Source organism: Schistocerca gregaria, chromosome 4 (assembly GCF_023897955.1).
Source record: "Schistocerca gregaria isolate iqSchGreg1 chromosome 4, iqSchGreg1.2, whole genome shotgun sequence".
Lineage (NCBI taxonomy): Eukaryota > Metazoa > Arthropoda > Insecta > Orthoptera > Acrididae > Schistocerca > Schistocerca gregaria.
In genome coordinates this window covers 234,126,892-234,137,778 of record NC_064923.1, presented here as the reverse complement: position 1 = coordinate 234,137,778, position 10,887 = coordinate 234,126,892, and the positions used below count along the sequence as shown (strand labels likewise).

At 41.1% G+C, this 10,887-nt stretch overlaps 1 non-coding gene across 1 annotated transcript; it reads right to left on the bottom strand.

Moving 5' to 3' along the window:
• Positions 1-1,134: 1,134 nt before the first annotated feature.
• Trnaa-cgc (transfer RNA alanine (anticodon CGC)) lies at positions 1,135-1,207 on the bottom strand. Its single transcript has one exon. It is a non-coding gene; the product is annotated as a tRNA-Ala (tRNA).
• Positions 1,208-10,887: the final 9,680 nt, after the last annotated feature.

Sequence of the window (10,887 nt, the reverse complement as noted above, 5' to 3'; positions counted from 1 at the left end):
ACGCTACCCTAAAGCAGGGCCACATGCGGGGTTTCATGTAAATAGGGCAAAATTTTTTCAACATACATGCAATTTAGAAATACGAGACTATTTATATCTGCTCATCATTTTCTCCTATTCGTTTTTCATTGCTCCTTCAGTACCTGGTCAGTCTTATAAACGACGGTACATTTATATACTAACATCTGTTTTTGCATATTCAGGTTGTTCGTTTTCCTACCATTTACATTATTTTCTGTTGATTCTGTCATAAAGTCATATTATCTCAGTTAATTGTTTTACTGGCACTAGAAATTTCGTATTAAAAGTGCATACCACCTTTTTCTGTTTTGAGCTACTTCCAAAAGGTTTAACAACAGTTTTCAGATAGTTTTATGTGGAAACTACGTCCTGTTCCCTCTCACGCATAATGTGTTGGATAAACTGTACAGTTTGTTTCCGATCCAACTTGTCTTGGGTTCTATCGTTTTTAAGGGTGCTTTATAAATGTTTCCGCAATCCATCGTCATTTGATTGTACTACAGTAAGTAATCAAAAAACGTTATTTGAATTTGCTGTTTCTCTTAAAGGCAAATCATGTAATGTGGAGAACAGTATGCAAGAAAGGTTGATTTCAACATAGCGAGATTCGTTTGTACTAATTTCGAAAGAACTTAATTGATTCTTTTTCGTTTGTTACCACGTCAATAGAATTACTTGCCTTTTCGGCTCCATCTTTATACCATTCTAAATTCATATGTACTTAGCTGATTCTTGAAATATTTCGAAACTGGTAAATGCAATGATTTATACGTGACCAGAAACGCACACGTAATTTACAAAATGTATCTTTAACTACTTTAGAATAAACGAACCACGAGCACAATGACAGCTGCTCCAATCTAAATGTTATGCCATGCTGGTTTATAATGTCTCTATCAGTATTATTATTGGGATTTTCAGTGTTGATACTTGAGGAGGAGGAGGAGGAGATTAGTGTTTAAAGTCCCGTCTACAACGAGGTAAATAGAGACGGAGCGCAAGCTCGGTTTAGGGAAGGATGCGGAAGAAAACTAGCCTTGCCCTTTTTTAAAGGAACCATCCCGGCATTTGCCTGAAACGATTTAGGGAAATCACGGGAAACCTAAATCAGGATAGCCGGAGACGGAATTGAACCGTCGTCCTCCCGAATGCGAGTCCAGTGTGCTAACCACTGCGCCACCCCGCTCGGTGTGTTGATGCTTGAGCTTGATTCACTGATTTCTTGTTATATTTCACACCATGTAGTATATTGTTCGATTTCCTCCCCTTCATTCATTAATGAGATGAAAATACCGTACTTTCACTGTGTTCACTACGCCTTTAAATCTCACAATGCAGAAAATTCTCAGTAAATCTCAGGCTTGCATCACTTCCCAGCTACAACTCATTCCTGCCTATGGAAAGATAGAGAGGCAACTTCATTCACTACGAACAACACCCTCATGCTGTAACAACCAGCTGAGCTTCGTGACAGCGTATTATATAGACGTTCATGATCCAGTGTGGTGCTTACTAGCAGCAGTGATTATGAAATTAATTAAACTATGTCTATTGCACAACAGTTACTCAATAAGTGCTATCAACTGTCGATTGCATAGGTTGGCAGTAGTTCTCATAACGATGACTTTTATACTTCTAAGGTAAGCACCCTTCAGCAAAATATATACTGTATACCAAAAATATGTTACTTCAAACTAGTGCCTCACAGTTGTTAACCATTATCTGCATTTAGAAGGAGTAAGTATTTGTCGAGTGTGTTTGCTGTGCATCAATTTTGTTACACCATAAACGATATCTGATTTATGAAGATGTGTGTGCCTGTTGACTTTGGAATTGGAGAATAACTTTTTTGTTTGCTATGAAAATAACATTTCCGAGACAATATTCTCCCATAGATATCCTTCCCAATGGTCATGCGTAAACGTGGAATAGCTCTGTCACTCATTTGATCAGTACCTTCATGTTGTTTTGTTTATTGTTTATTAATAATGCCCAGAGCTTCCTGATAGGTAACCTTTCTGTGCGTACGAGCTACACTTTGTTTTTGCAATTGCTAAACTACCAAATATTCTAGTTGTAGAAATATGAATTTAATTTTGCATTTCTCATCGTATAGCTATCGCACTGTATTTAATTTTTTAATAACGGTGTCATTTATAAGATTTTACTTCATTTTTACATGTAGTATTTAACGTCCATTTATGACACAAGAGTTCATTCTTTTGATGTTGGCAGGAACAAAGGATCAAAGCGCCACTAGGAAAAACCTAACGGTATTCCTCAAGAAAGTATAAATATTCGTAGGTTTTTAAAATTAACTGGCGGTTCAGCTGTCTATAGCCATTACCGCGTTACGTATTTTTGTGAAATAGCGACATTCAAGTGTCAATTTATTAGATTCGTTTTCGTAATTAAAATAAATTATCAAAGTGTATGGTCCAGATGCGTCAACAAATGTTAGAAGACTTCTAAATAGAAGTACCTGTTGTCGATAAAAGGCGTTCGCTCACTTTCGATAACCCCCGTACGCAGACTATCACACAACGGGTTTTCGGTTATACCAGTTTTCGGTCGTTCTGGTTTTTTTCTTTAACCTGACTGTTAAAACCTCTCGGAATAACCGGTTTCCGAAATAACCAATAATCGATTAGTTATTACTATTATTTTCATTAATAAACGTAGAGAATGAAAGAGAACTGAGAAATTCTAAGACGTTTCAAAAGACATTGAATCAAAATATCAAATACAACAAGTAAATAGAGGAAATCTGACTCCGTCTACCATTCGCTACCTTTCTAGAAATGTAATGAAAAGCTGAATACTACAAAAAAATCACCTATATTTCTTGACTGATTCAGATTTTTTGAAACACTGCTCAAAAACCATATTGTAATCGGGGACTATATCATTGATATGTCATTACGTATAGTCAGTGGTGTACGGGAAAAGATTAAGAATGTAAAACTCTCTTTTACTTGTCCAGTTGACCGTTTCCAAGGGCTGCAATGAGGTAAAGAGTAACATTTTCCAGGTTGGGTTGTTTGGGGAAGGAGACCAGACAGCGAGGTCATCGGCCTCATCGGATTATGGCAGGATGGGGAAGGAAGTCGGCCGTGCCCTTTCAAAGGAACCATCCCGGCATTTGCCTGGAGCAATTTAGGGAAATCACGGAAAACCTAAATCAGGATGGCAGGACGCGGGATTGAACCGTCGTCCTCCCGAATGCGAGTCCAGTGCAATGAGGTAAAGCCATGAATGAAATGTTAAGTTAATAATTTGCTACTGTCCCTGTAATTTCCTTTCGCTTTCATTATTTCATGCATTTTATTTCAGGACAAATAACTGTCTAAAATTTTCAGCATTCTTTTCCTTTAACTATTTCAAATGCACAACCCGTTTTGTACTCAAACATATTTGTTTACTTTTCAATACTAATTTGAAAAAAGTACATCTTTTTCGCTGACGAAACTAAAAATACACTTTCAGTATTTCAAAACGTCAGTTTACATAGTACGTATAACATAACATTTACCAGGAACTCTTACACGGAGATAGTTGAAATTCCAGTTTTGAATACTGGCCAATGTTTAAAGTCCAATCCACTAATAAATACTTGCTCTATACGTATTGATATGTGGCTACATTCGTCACAAACAGTATCATTCTAGGACGAAACCAATGTTTCAAAGGCCACAGAAATTCTTAATGAAGATACGCTGAGGTGACAAAGGTCGTGGTATGGCGATAAGCACATGTAAAAATGGTGGTAGTATCGTGTACGCAAGGTATAAAAGTACAGTCCATTGGCGGAGCTGACATTTGTACTCAGGTGATTCATGTGAAAATGTTTCTCACATGGTTATGGCCGCACGTCGAGAGTTAGCAGACCTTCGGCTCGGAATGGTAGTTGCACCCAGACGCATGGGACATTCCAGTTCAGAAATCGGTAGGGAATTCAATATTCAGACACCTACAGTGCCTACAGTGTGCCGAGAATACCACATTTCAGGTATCGCCTCACAAAACGGGCAGTGGGGCAGTGCATTGGCCGCCAGCCTTTCCTTAACAACCGAGAGCAGCTGGATCTACTAACGCTGTCAGTGCTAACAGGCAACCAACGCTGTGTGAAACAACAGAAGAGGTCAGTGTGGTACGTACGATTGACGAATCCGTTAGGAAACTGCGGCGAAATTTGACGTTTATGGGCTGTGGTAGCTGACTGCCGACGCGAGATCCTTTGCTAACAGCACGACATCGCTTGCGGTGGCCCTTGTGAGCTTGAGACTATCGGTTGAACTCTAGACGACTGGAAAGCCGTGGCGTGGTCAGATGAGTCCGGATTTCAGACGTAACAGCTGACAGCTGATGGTAAGGTTCGAGTGTGGTGCAGACGCCACGGAGCTGTGGTCGGCGGTTGCCAGCAAGGCACTGTGCAAGTTGGTGGTGGCTCCACAATGGTGTTTGTTGTGTTTACGAACAATGGAGTGGATCCTCTGATCAAACTGAAACCATCATTGACTGGAACTGATTATAGTTAGCTGGTCGGAGACGATTTGGAATAAATCATGGACTTTTTCCAAACAAAGATGGAATTTCTATGCATGACAATGCGCCATGTCTTCAGACCACAACTTTTAGCGATTGGGTAGAAGAACATTCTGGTCGGTTCGAGCGAATGATCTTGCCAACCATCGAACATGCGTGGGACCTAATCGAGGGGTCAGTTAGTGCACCAAATCCTGCACCGGCAACACTTTCGCAATTATGGCCTGCTATAGAGGCAGCATGGCTCAGGTTTTCTGCAGCGGACTTCCAGCAACTTGTAGAGTGCATGCTACGTCGAAATGCTGCACTACGCAGGAAGAAAGGAGGTATTACACGATGTTAGGTGGTATCCAATGACTATTGTCACCTCAGTGTAAATATTTTTGGGCTACAAATGACAAAATTTGCATACAACTGTTATTTCACTCCCAAAATACTACATTTTCGCTGCTTGTGGGTGTAAAAGTTGCTGAAAGTAAATATATGTTTCGTTTGGAAACAATTACTTCTCCTTAAATGATGTCGCAAATTCCAGAACAGAGATGGTGCCACTGTGCCATCCACTCGGAGTCCGACGACGACAGCGAGATACTACCCTAGAGACGATGAGGGGACAAGTCTTTCACACTGCATATACACGCATATAGTCTAATATACGCCAAACGGCAACAGGTACATTGTTGTGTCAGTATTGCTGTTCATATTCTTATGTCTTGTCTTTGTTGCTAGCTTCCAACTCTCGGTGTTGTTGTAACTATATCACTCGTCTGGATTCTCCATATGCTATAGTTACCCAACATTTCAAAGCAATGGAAATTCAGAAAATAAGTTTTAACCGTATCTAAAATAAATGATTTATTCAGAAACCCAATTATTAGTACAAAATGTTAAAAGAAGCCAAGTAAATACCGAAAAATATGATTTATTCAGAACTAAAATATTGGTATCGTCTTTAACCGGTTGGTTTTTCCCAATACTATTGCAATAGATTTGTAGGCTGGATTATACAACAATTTTCGTATATTTTCATACAAAAAGATAAAAAGTAGCCGTTTTACATTAAATATACTTTTCATAATTTCAGTTCCACCCTCGTGTAAAGTCTTTTATTGCTTTAGTTCTTTTAATAACTCTCTTTACAAGTAACCTAATCATTTTTATACCATAATGTCGACTTTTTCAAGTCACTCTAGTGATAATTTTCCAGGTATTTTAGGTAATAAAAATCAGGCCCTGTGACTACAGGTTCTTTTTTTATTTTCTCAAACTAAATGAATTCGCGTAGTGGTATCTGCCTCTACAGCCTCCCCCCTTCCTCCAGCCCCCCGACCAATTCTTAAAAGCCGTAATAATGATGTTTTATAGCGTACTGAGGCCTCACTAATCCAAAAAGTTGTGCAATCCACAAAACCTTCTTCAAGAATTTAATTGTCTAGTACATATATGATGGTAGTAATTGGTAATAAATCCTTACCATTAAAAATATTGTTAGCGAACGTTTCGTCAGCGAGTGCTTCTTGTGCATTTGCAAAATACGTTGTTTATAAGTGTTTCACCTCGCTCAATGGATATATCATCAGGGAACACGGCAATATATTTGCCACGTGGACACTAAAAGGTTCGCAATTCTTTTCGTATGCGATATATTTTTTACATGTTATCCACAACTTCTAGCTTTTAGTATGTACCACTGCGAAATGGACTTGCAGATCTGAAATTGGTTGCAGTATGATAACGGTCGTGTAACTCAGGAAGAATTTTTTTTTTTTTGCTGGGTTTACATTAGTGACCGTGACTATCCGAAAATTTCCACTTTGGAATCGCATTTGGGAAGACGGAGGTTCGGATACGGCCACCCTGATTTAGATTTTCCGTTTTTTCCCTACATCGCTTAAGGAAAATGCCGGGATGGCTCTTTTGAATGGCAACGACTGATTTCCTAACCCATTCTTTCTTAACCATTGCTTTCGGTCAGTCACTAATGACATCAATGTCGACGCGACATTAAACCATGATTTTCCTTTCCTCCTTCCGTTTGTTACCCTCAGGAACTGGTGTCAGAGTTGGGATATGCGCAGCGCGATGTAACTAAATTAAGTGGCCATATGAAGCAATTGTTATTTCGGACAGAAACTCAAAACAAATTGGCTGAGATGGACTTATTATTATACAAGAAATTTCATTTACGAGGGCGATACAGAAAGTAACGAACGTTTCGTCATACCAAGATATATGCTTCAATAATGGTATGGAAATTGAATATATACGTTTTTGGCAAACACTTTGTTTCCTTTCCACATGGTAGCCTTGTTGCACCTAGGCACCAATTTGTATATACCCTCTTCATAACGTGCGACCACCTGGCTATTCTACCAGGCCACGACAGTATTCTTCAGGTCTTCATCATTTGCAAACCTTTTACCAGAAAGGTGCTCCTTCAGTTTTGGAAACTGGAAAAAGTCTGACGGCGCCAGATGCGGAGTATAGGGAGGAAGCCTGAAGATGTCCCACCGGAATTTCTCAGCAGCAAGGCTCGTGTCTGCTTGGGAGCATGCGAAGGTGCAAAAGGTCAGGTTCTGGATAGCCCGACGTAGACGTTCAAGTGTAGCATAGTATACATCAGTACTAACTTCTGTGTTTGTGGGCACTGTCACAGAATACAGATGCTATCAGTTTTTGAGTTGATCTCGTTCGTTTGAACTTGTGTAGCTTCTATGGTGACTACGGATGACACCGCTCAATAGACTGACGCATTATTACAGGGATGTTAGGACAAACCCATGTTTCATCTCCAAGAAGCAATAAGCAGTTTGGGTTTCAAAATGATTTTTCATTTATTTAATTTGTGACGCATTTCACTCTGACAGGAGCAACATCAGGAATCGGGTAAAAGCTCTCGAGGAACACTGCAAGTGCACAAAAAGTCCCGCCGTCACCAGAAATGGCAAGTCATCCAAAACGTGCATGACGTGCCATTTTTGGTGATTTCGGGATTTTCTGCGCACTTACTAGTGGTTTTAGAGTGTTTTTATCCGATGTCTGATAATGCTTCTGTGAGAATGAAACGCGTCATATATCAAACAAATAACAAACCATTTTCCAACTGAGAATCCAGATTCTTTCTTGAACATATCAAGAGCTGCTGTATCACCAGCCGAAAGATGGAGTGGTGTGCGTTTCATCTCCTGTAACAATCTAGTCAATTAACGTGTTTCCATCCTTTCTCACCGCTTCAAGAACGCTAGGACAGCACACATTCTCGTATCCGTGAACATGCTTCTCCGCCACCGTGCACAGACTTTTTGGGAATTTTGTGGTAAGTTCCTATGGGACCAAACTGCTGAGGTCATCGGTCCCCAAGCTTAGACACTACTTAATTTAACTTAAACTAACTTACGCTAAGGACAACACACACACCCATGCCCGAGGAGGACTCGAACCTCCGACGGGGAAAGTTGCACAAACCATGGTAAGACGCCCTAGACGCGAGGCTACCCCGCGAGGCAGCACAGATTTTTATGGTAACTTTGGTGCTGAGTTTCGTGCACAGTAGAAAGAGACGCTTCCTGACATTGTCGATTCGCCTCTGCAATCGTGAATCGTCGGTTGTCTCGAAAGATGTGATCCGTATTTTGTTTCAGTGCATCTGTGATGACGGAGGGTTGCTTAAATATTAGCCACCATTCTCGGACTCTGGCTATATTCATTACACGTTGGCCATATTCAGTACCACCATTAGACTGTTGTTTATTTACAGTGTTACATTTACACTTACACAATAATAATTTCGGCTTCAAAGTGCTGCTTTAAGTGTTATAAACCATTTTGCAACCGAGAATCCAGATTCTTTCTTGAACGTCTCAAGAGCTGCTGTACCACCAGCCGAAAGATGGAGTAGTGTGCATTTCATCTCGTGGGATGCCATACTTTCGTATTAAAATACATAAACAGACACATTGTGTAAGTGTCGATATTTCTGGCAGAGCCTACTGCTTTGTTTCATTACTGTGTTCACCATTTTTACTGCAATTAATAACGCTTAAAACACTTAATAATCGCACTTTGAAGCCAAAAATATGATTTGTAAGTGTAAATGTAACACTGTAAATAAACAACATTCTAATGTCGATTCTGACTTTAAAGAAATATATTATGACTGTGGACCCGCAAGAAGAAAATCAGTACAAAGACTAAGTTATCTGTGCACCGTTCAATCTTTCGAGCAACTTTGTTGTATGGAAGCGAAAGGTGGGTGGGTTTAGGTTACCCTATCAATAAGGCTGAGATTACGGGTATTTAAGTAGTGGTAGGTACTAGTAGATGGGAACAATGGCAGGAGGGTGTCCACAATGAGGAAATCAAAGAAAAACTGGGAATGAACTGTATAGATGGAGCAGTCAGGGCGAACAGGCTTAGATGGTGGTGTCATGTTACACGCATGGGTGAAGCAAGGTTACCCAAGAGACTTATTGTTCGGAAATGGTTCAAATGGCTCTGAAGACTATGCGACTTAACTTCTGAAGTCATCCTAGAAATAGGAACTAATTAAACCCAACTAACCTAAAGACATCACACGCATCCATACCCGAGGCAGGACTCGAACCTGCGAACGTAGCGGTAGTTCGGTTCCAGACTGTAGCGCCTGGAACCGCACGGCCACTCCGGCCGGTAGAGACTCATGGGTTCAGTAGTAGAGGGTAGGAGAAATCGGGGTAGGCCAAGGAGAAGGTACGTGGATTCGGTTAAGAATGATTTTGCATCAGAAGAGGCATCAATGTTAGCACTGAATAGTGGATCATGGAGGAATTTTATAAGGGGGCCCATGCTCCAGACTGAACGCTGAAAGGCTTAATCAATCTTAAATGATGACGATGAAGTGGCCCCGCATTATGAAAAAAATATTACGTTGGCCATAAACTGTAACAAGTGTGCGTTGAATATCAGTGGGTGTAACATTTTCTGCCTGCAGTAAACTATTAACATCTCACAGTCAGCAGGATTCGTAATCGACACAGACATGGTCAGAACCATCTCCACACTTACCACGTGACAAGGTCCGTCTTACACGCACATGCGATGACTATCAGCATCACACCAACACCAGAAACCAGAGAGCGTCTGGCGCAAGACAGCTTTTTTTATTATTTTTATTTACTGGGCGGCCCTCGTAGTTGTAAGTACCTTTTGAGAACTACACTAATCAGCCAGAATATTATGACTGCCCTACCAATAACCGGCATGTGCGCCTCTATCACGGATAACAGCGGCTACGCGTCGTGGCATGGAAGCAATGAGGCGTTGGTCGGCCGCTGGAGGGAGCTGGCACCACACCTGCACACACGTTCACGTTACCTAAGTCCTGTAAATTCTGAGGGAAGGGGCGATGAACTCTGACGTCACCTTCGATCGCATCCAAGATGTGTTCGATCGAGTTGAGATCTGGCGAGTTGGGGGGCAAAACATCGATTGGATCTCCCCCTGTGTTCCTCGATTCACTCCATCACACATTTCGCCTTATGACATGGGACGTTATATTGTTGAAAAATGGCACTGCCGTCTGGAAACACTCCTAGGCCGTCATGATGTCTTGCATGAACACCACTGGACCCATTGATGCCCACGTGAATGTTCCCCAGAGCACGATGGAGCCCACAGAACAGGTCTCAAGTATCTGTTGCCCTGGAAGACGACGGATTCGCGCTTGCCCATTGGCATGGTGATGAAGGCATCGTGATTCATCAGACCATGCATCGCCACTGCACCAACTTCCAGTACCTATAATCATATGCCCGTGTCAGTCGTAGCTGCCGATATTGTGGTATTTACAGTAGCCCATGCATGGGTGGTCGGCTGCGGAGGCCCATCCTTGGGAGTGGTCGATACACAGTGTTCAGGCACACTTGTACTCTGCCTAGGCTTAAATTATGATGTTGTTATGAATTTTCAGTACTGCAGCGCGTCAGCAATCGTAAGTATCGAAATAATTATGAAAAATCCGCCTCGATTGCACAAATTACCTGGTGTTTACCTAGGTTTCAGCGTGAGTAACCACTCCTTCCTCGGAACAAATTTAAAACAGCTTGTCTAAATAGGCATAGTCAAAGGCTAAAATCAACATCTACAGCGGCAAGACCCAATAAAAATTTTTACAAGTACACGGTACATATGTACCAAGTCAATGATACTACTTATCTAAACCCTTTTAGGAGATATTTTACGTATCTTCGTTGGCTTCCATGTAATTATAGTATCATGGAGCCAAGGCATGTTATAAATCTTTAACGTCTTCTGATTACGGCCTGGTCGGCCGCTTGGTATTAC